General features: G+C 35.3%; 1 pseudogene; it reads right to left on the bottom strand.

Moving 5' to 3' along the window:
- Window positions 1–385: 385 nt before the first annotated feature.
- LOC120599544 (uncharacterized) lies at window positions 386–504 on the bottom strand (annotated as a pseudogene).
- Between the last annotated feature and the right edge of the window lie 5,840 nt (window positions 505–6,344).

Here is a 6,344-nt window from a genome sequence, read left to right as displayed (position 1 = left end):
TCATAATATTGCTTTTGTTGAATTTGAAAACGGTGTATTGATTAAAGTGCCAGGTGGGATGGCTAGATCTTCTAATGGATTTAGGTCACATTGCCCCATGCCATGAAGATCATAAAACCAAGAAATAATGTTCGGATACACAGTAGTACACTCTTAACTGCAGTTTTGCTTTCCGCAGTTTCAGTTACTTACAGTCAACATTGGTCCAAAAATATTAAATGAAAAGTTCTAGAAATGAACAATTTATACTTTTTATTTTTTTAATTTAATTTAATTTTTATTATTATTTTATTATTTTATTTTTTTAGATGAGGTAACCCTGGGTTGACTTCACAGATTGCAAGGACCTTGTCAGTTTACAATCCCTTATTTTTTTTATTTTTTATGCCTACAGCACCTGGTATTTCTAGGTGGTCTCCCATCCAAGTACTAACCAGGCCCGACCCTGCTTAGCTTCTGAGATCAGATGGGATCGGGCTTGTTCAGGGTAGCATGATCATAGACAATTTGTAATTTTTAAATTGTTCACTGTTCTGAGTAGTATAATGAAGTCTCTTGCCATCCTGTTCTGTCCTGCTCGGGATATGAATCATCCCTTTGTCCAGTGTACCCACGCTATTTCGTCACTTGGTAGCCATCTTGATTATCAGATCAGCTGTCACGGTATCACAGTGCTTGTGATCACCCTTATTTTACTTAAAAATGACTCCAAAGTGCAGAGTAGTGATGCTGGAAATTTGGATATGCCAAAGAGAAGCCGAAAAGTGCTTTCTTTAAGTGAAAAGGTAAAAGTTCTCTACTTAATAAGGAAAAAAATTGCATGCTGAGGTTGCTCATATCTATGGGAAAACAAATCTTCCACCTGTGAAATTGTGAAGAAAGATAAAGATATTCTAGTGTGCTGAGAGCTAGCAAGCACATTCACATAACTTTGATTACAGTGTATTGTTATAATTGTTCTATTTTATTGTTAGTTATTGTTAATCTTTTACTGTGTCTAATTTATAAATTAAACTTTATCTTAGGTATGTATGTATAGAAAAAATATAGTATATATAGGGTTTGGCATTATTCGCGGTTTCAGGAATCCACTGAGGATCTTGGAATATAACCTCTGCGGATAAGGGGAAACTACTGTATTCCTTTTGAACATTTAGTGTTATTTATAGTGTTTATTCTTATAACATTTTTTCAGATAACTGATAATTTTGAGAGTGGGGAGATAGTAAAACTAAATTTTAACAATTTCTTGAAAGATATAAAAAGAAGATTCTTCGGAGATTTTTGTTGTTGCTGTTATTTTTAGCCTTAGTAGACTTAGAAATAGGAAAGCCTTAATTTCGTACAGTAAAATTGATTTGTATTTTAAAAAAGTAGTACCGTGGCACTGACATTATGAAGTCAACATCATCGTTTTTATAGCTTGTGAAAGAGAAAATCAGCCTATGCAACGAAAGGCAAAGAAAAGCTGATTTCCTACCTGGAAGATGAGCTCCAGAGGGCAATTTCTTGAAAATGGCATATGGTCTCATCCCTCTTGTTTTCCCTTCCTGAAGTTGCCATTCATTTCAGAAGTGAAGAAACAAAACATATGGGGAAATACAGAAGGGTTCTAGGCTGGATTTTGATCACCATTTTATTGTTTTTCCTAGTTCTGTGATAGGAAGACAAGATGGCAGATCCAGTTGTCAAGCTGCCTGGATGGTCTTGGACTCAGGTAAGTGAAATTTATTTACATTTAATGATGGGGAAATCAAGAACCCAGTCTTTCCAAGATTAGATGATGTAGGCTGAAAAATAGTCTGTGCTAAAGAGTGCTTACTATTTGATTTATTCTAAAAAACATACATGGGGAGCAGAGTTCTTATTTTGGCTTACTTGGTTTCACTCATTCCCAGGTTGATAAATGTTTTGCTTATAAGATAATATTTTATGCTTTTGAAGGTTTGAATCATTGAATTCTACTAAGTGTTGCAAGATGTATTGCCTCTCAAAACTTATATTAGTGTGATCTGGGTTTTAATCTAATAGCCTGGAATGGTTACATCGGTCCTAGATGCCAGTCTCTGTTGGAACCACAGCATCACATTTATGATTACTCTTAGTCATGCATTCATGAAATTAGTATTTGTGATTTTTATTTAAATAGCATAAGACACATCAGCAGCAGAATGTTACTGTTTTGTAATCAGTATTAAGAATGATATTTGTTAAAAGGTGAAGCATGTCACCTCTTGTCTTGCTTTCTGTTTTACAAACATTTAGTGGTATAAACTCTCTGGTGATCCCAAAGCATCTTGTCTATGTTAATATGAAATGTTGCTTATTTAACGTAGGATGGAAAGACATGGAAGATGAAAATCTTGTAAGATGAAAAAAGAGAAATATGTCTAACCCAAGAAAATAGAATTATGTCCTGAAGCTAAGCTTGGGCTGTTATTTCTTTTCTCTGAGATTTTGTTGTCACCACTTTGAGGATGAGAAGTTAGAGCCTAGGTATAAAGCAGTTGTTTAATTGCCTCTGGGACAGTGAAATGTATTTCTAAGAACCTACCCCTCTGTGTGCTGTAGGTTTCATCATGATTATTTTTGTAGCATGGACGGTCCCCCCTCTCCCTAACCTCCTTCCTTTGGCCCTATAAAATAATTGTCCTCTAACTTTGTGGTCTTACATCCCTTACACAAATTATTGAGGACTCCAAAGGGCTTTGTTTATGTATTTACTATATTATCGAGTAGAAGAAAAAAATAAATTTATGTATTTACTTTTTAAAAAATAACAAATGAATGTTACATAATAACTAAAATGTGTTTATGAACAATAGCTATACTTTCCAGAACAGAAAAAAATTAGTGAGAATGGCACTTGTTTGATAATTTTACCAACTCTTAAATGTATGGATTAATAGAAGACTGAAGGATTACCTTATCTGCTTCTGCAGTTTGTTGTGATCTATTGTTTTGATTGAGGAGTGAAGAAAAATCTGGTAACAGAGATGAATATTATAATGTCCTCTTTTAGATAATCATGGGTCTTCTTTGATAGTACACCTAAGCTTGACAAATGGTAATTTTTCCATAGCTAATTGCAATATGAAATCTGAAACCATATGAGCTAATGTTTTATATTCTGTTACATTAAAATCCACTGATCTTTTACTCTCAATTGGTCTTTTATCCATGAAAGATTTTGTGACATCATGCATTGATTATTTGAAAAATATTGGTGCAGACCTTCCAAATGTTGACACTTTTCAACGTACAATATAAACAATTGCATTTATTAATATCACCATCCATCTTATTAGGAAAAAAATATTATGTATTGGAAACTTTCAAGCTCACATACATAAATTTTCCAAAAATCTAAATTTCTTTTGAAAGCTAACATTTTATCATTGGCAACAAATATTATAAGTTGTTCTCATAGAAATGACAGCTTTCCTTTTTTTAATTTGGAAAAAAATGCCAAATATCCAAGTGTCGATACCATTGTTTGTCCATTGTTCTTTCAAGTAAGAATTATGTTCCATTAAAAGAAGTGTTTTGTTCAACTCTCCACTCAATCACACAAGTGTTTTTTCCTTGAGACAACCATTCTACTTCAGTGATAACAAAAGTGTTTTATGCAACTTTCCCATTTTGTCATACAGAATATTAAAAAGACATGTACTCAAAGGCTGAGATTTAACAGAGTTAATTTCTTAAAACTTTATCAGGAACATTTTAAAATGCAACACCTCCTTCTCTTCCTCCTCCTTCTATGAGAGAAAGAGAAGCGAGGAGAAGAGAAGAGAAGAGAAAGAGTCAGATAGAGAGAAATTGCCTTGATTTGTGCCAAATCACTCAGCGGTTTCATCATGATTTTTTTTGTAGCATCAGTGTTAAAGTTAAAAGAATGAAAAAGGCAATAATGTCTAAAGTTTATTATGACAGTAGTTTTTCCCTAAAAGTCTAGACTGTACTCCTCTCCCCATTTCTCTAAAACTAAGGGTTCTATGAACCACACTTCGAGAATTACTTCTTTAGAGTAATATTTTGTTCCGGACAATAATCCTTTGTGAGTTTTCCCCTTGTTTTGTTTTGTTATTAACTCTCTGAAATTAAGTCATCAGCTGTACTGTGACTCTCATCCTAAGTGCTTTACCCGTGTGAAATTTTTATCTCTAAGTGAATTGCTTAGTAGACATTCCCACTGAAATATAAGTTAAAATAGAGATTTTCTAAGAAGAAAAATATTAAAGAGCATTGATTCAAACCTTTAGCGACTAGGTAATATTATTGTGATCTAATCACAGTGGCAGAATGTTCCTCAAATGTCGAAACAAACAGCTCTGTAATTTTCACACTATGCTATGTGACAGATGGCACAAACTGTTTTGATTTTCCCCAATATCTGAGGAGCAGCAAGTGGATCCTGTGCCTCCTACTTTACTCTTGCTCTTTGTCATTTCTGGTCGGCCTGACAGCACACTCATTTTTACCTCTGTGATCTATTCTCCGGATGACTATGTTTTCAACAGATACTTAGTATAAAAATAAAATGTGCCGGTCCCATCAAATAAACTAATTAAGGCTTAGAAAGTGTCAAAATCCTAAAGCCAGGAGGAACAGATTAGGCACTGAGTGTAAGAGACACACAGACCTGACAACTAATGTGTTGTCATGGCAACAGGAGAATCACTATCCCTCAACTGGGCAGATAGTTGACAGTAATTTTTGCTGGGTCAGAGAATTGGGAAGAGAGAGGACCAACCACCTTCTGCTATGCAAATAATTGCTCTCTTTTTTTTTAACCAAATAGCTTGTGAAGGATTTGTAAATACCTATTGTAAAAGTCCAACCAAGTCTAGGAGAAGGGTTATCAGTGGTGTTTGAGGAGGTCCTCACCACGTAAAAAGGAAGAAGCTGATGCTCCATTTTCTTAGGATGCACCCGTTGTCTCCTCTAAAATCAGAGTATGAGGACGTGTGTTTCTTATGCATAGTGTTTTCTATAAATGGGTGTCTGTGACTAAAAGCTGGCATGTTTTATCTTTTTCTTCTGTTAAAAATTAACCATAACAACAGGCAAATAATTTCTATGTACAACTTGCTCTACTGTCTTGTTACATTTTAAATTAGTATTTTCCTGGATGTGGTATCAAAAATGCTCTAGCACCCCATCAGGGCTACTGAAGAGATTGGATTAAACCTTACTTTGTGCATTGGGGAAGTTTGCCATTTAACAGAAAGAGAGCCTCAGTGTTAATATCTGTTTTCCCAACCATGCTTCTCAGGCACAGCAGGCTCCTGAGTTGATTGGTACATAATAATATCTGACCCAATATGACAATAGATTTCATATCAAACCATTTAAAGAAAAAATGGTGCTCCACACAGGGCATAATGGAATGGATGTTAAATTACGAAATGGAGAACAAAAATATTATTACTCTCTCCTTTTCAGGAATAGTTACTCTGAGAGTCCATATCTTCCTTCCTTCCTTCCCTCCCTCCTTTTCTGTCTTTTCCTCCCTCTTCCCTTCCCTTCTTTCCTTCCTTTCTACCTTTGACATAAACTTAATGAAGCTATTTTGACTCACTAACTGAAAGTCAATATGCAACTTAGTCATATAAAGTTCCATAATGTCTTTTTGGTAATAGTTCTGGATGGCTCTCTCTTATTAAGTGCCATGATGTAATATTATGGTGAAATTAAAATATGGGCATGCAGTTTTAATACAAGGGCATGAACAGAGATGTCATCCCTAACAAATTAGGCCCTAGGAAATCTGCCCTGTAGCCAGAGAACCATGCTCATTTTTGCCTTTTGCTATAACTTATGAAAACAAACCTCATGATGTAAATGCCTGTGGCTTAGATTTCCAGTTGAAAGGCAGGCAACAGGCTTCAGTGGGGAAACCGGGAGAGGCAGAGTTTTTGTTTGTTTCATACAAAGGATTTCTGGCCTGGGGCGGTCCAGCTGCAGCTGCTGTCAATATTAAGGCAATGGGACTGTTTTTCTAACTAGATCAAAAAGAGGAAATTCTGACTGTGATTCACTATATCAGAGAGAGAGTGAACACAAAGAAAAGGAGGGGAGGGAGGAAAGGAGAAGGAGGGGAGAGAGAGAGAGGGATAAAGAAAAGGATGATTAATTCTTTGGAAACTATTTGTTGGAGCTGCCACTTTCAAATTAGAAGAATAAACTATATCTGGATCCATTTGCAAGATAGGAGCCTAAAGGAAAGAGAAGAGTAGTGTGATTCTCTGCTGTAGAAGTGAGGGGAGGTGGCGGGATCTGTGTTTCTTGAGAGAGAAGTGCAAACCTCAAGTACAACTAAATTCAGATCAGGTTTATGA

Source organism: Pteropus medius, unplaced genomic scaffold (assembly GCF_902729225.1).
Source record: "Pteropus medius unplaced genomic scaffold, Ma_sr-lr_union100, whole genome shotgun sequence".
NCBI lineage: Eukaryota > Metazoa > Chordata > Mammalia > Chiroptera > Pteropodidae > Pteropus > Pteropus medius.
The sequence above is the reverse complement of the archived record's forward strand: the minus strand, read 5'-3'. Positions and strand labels throughout refer to the sequence as shown.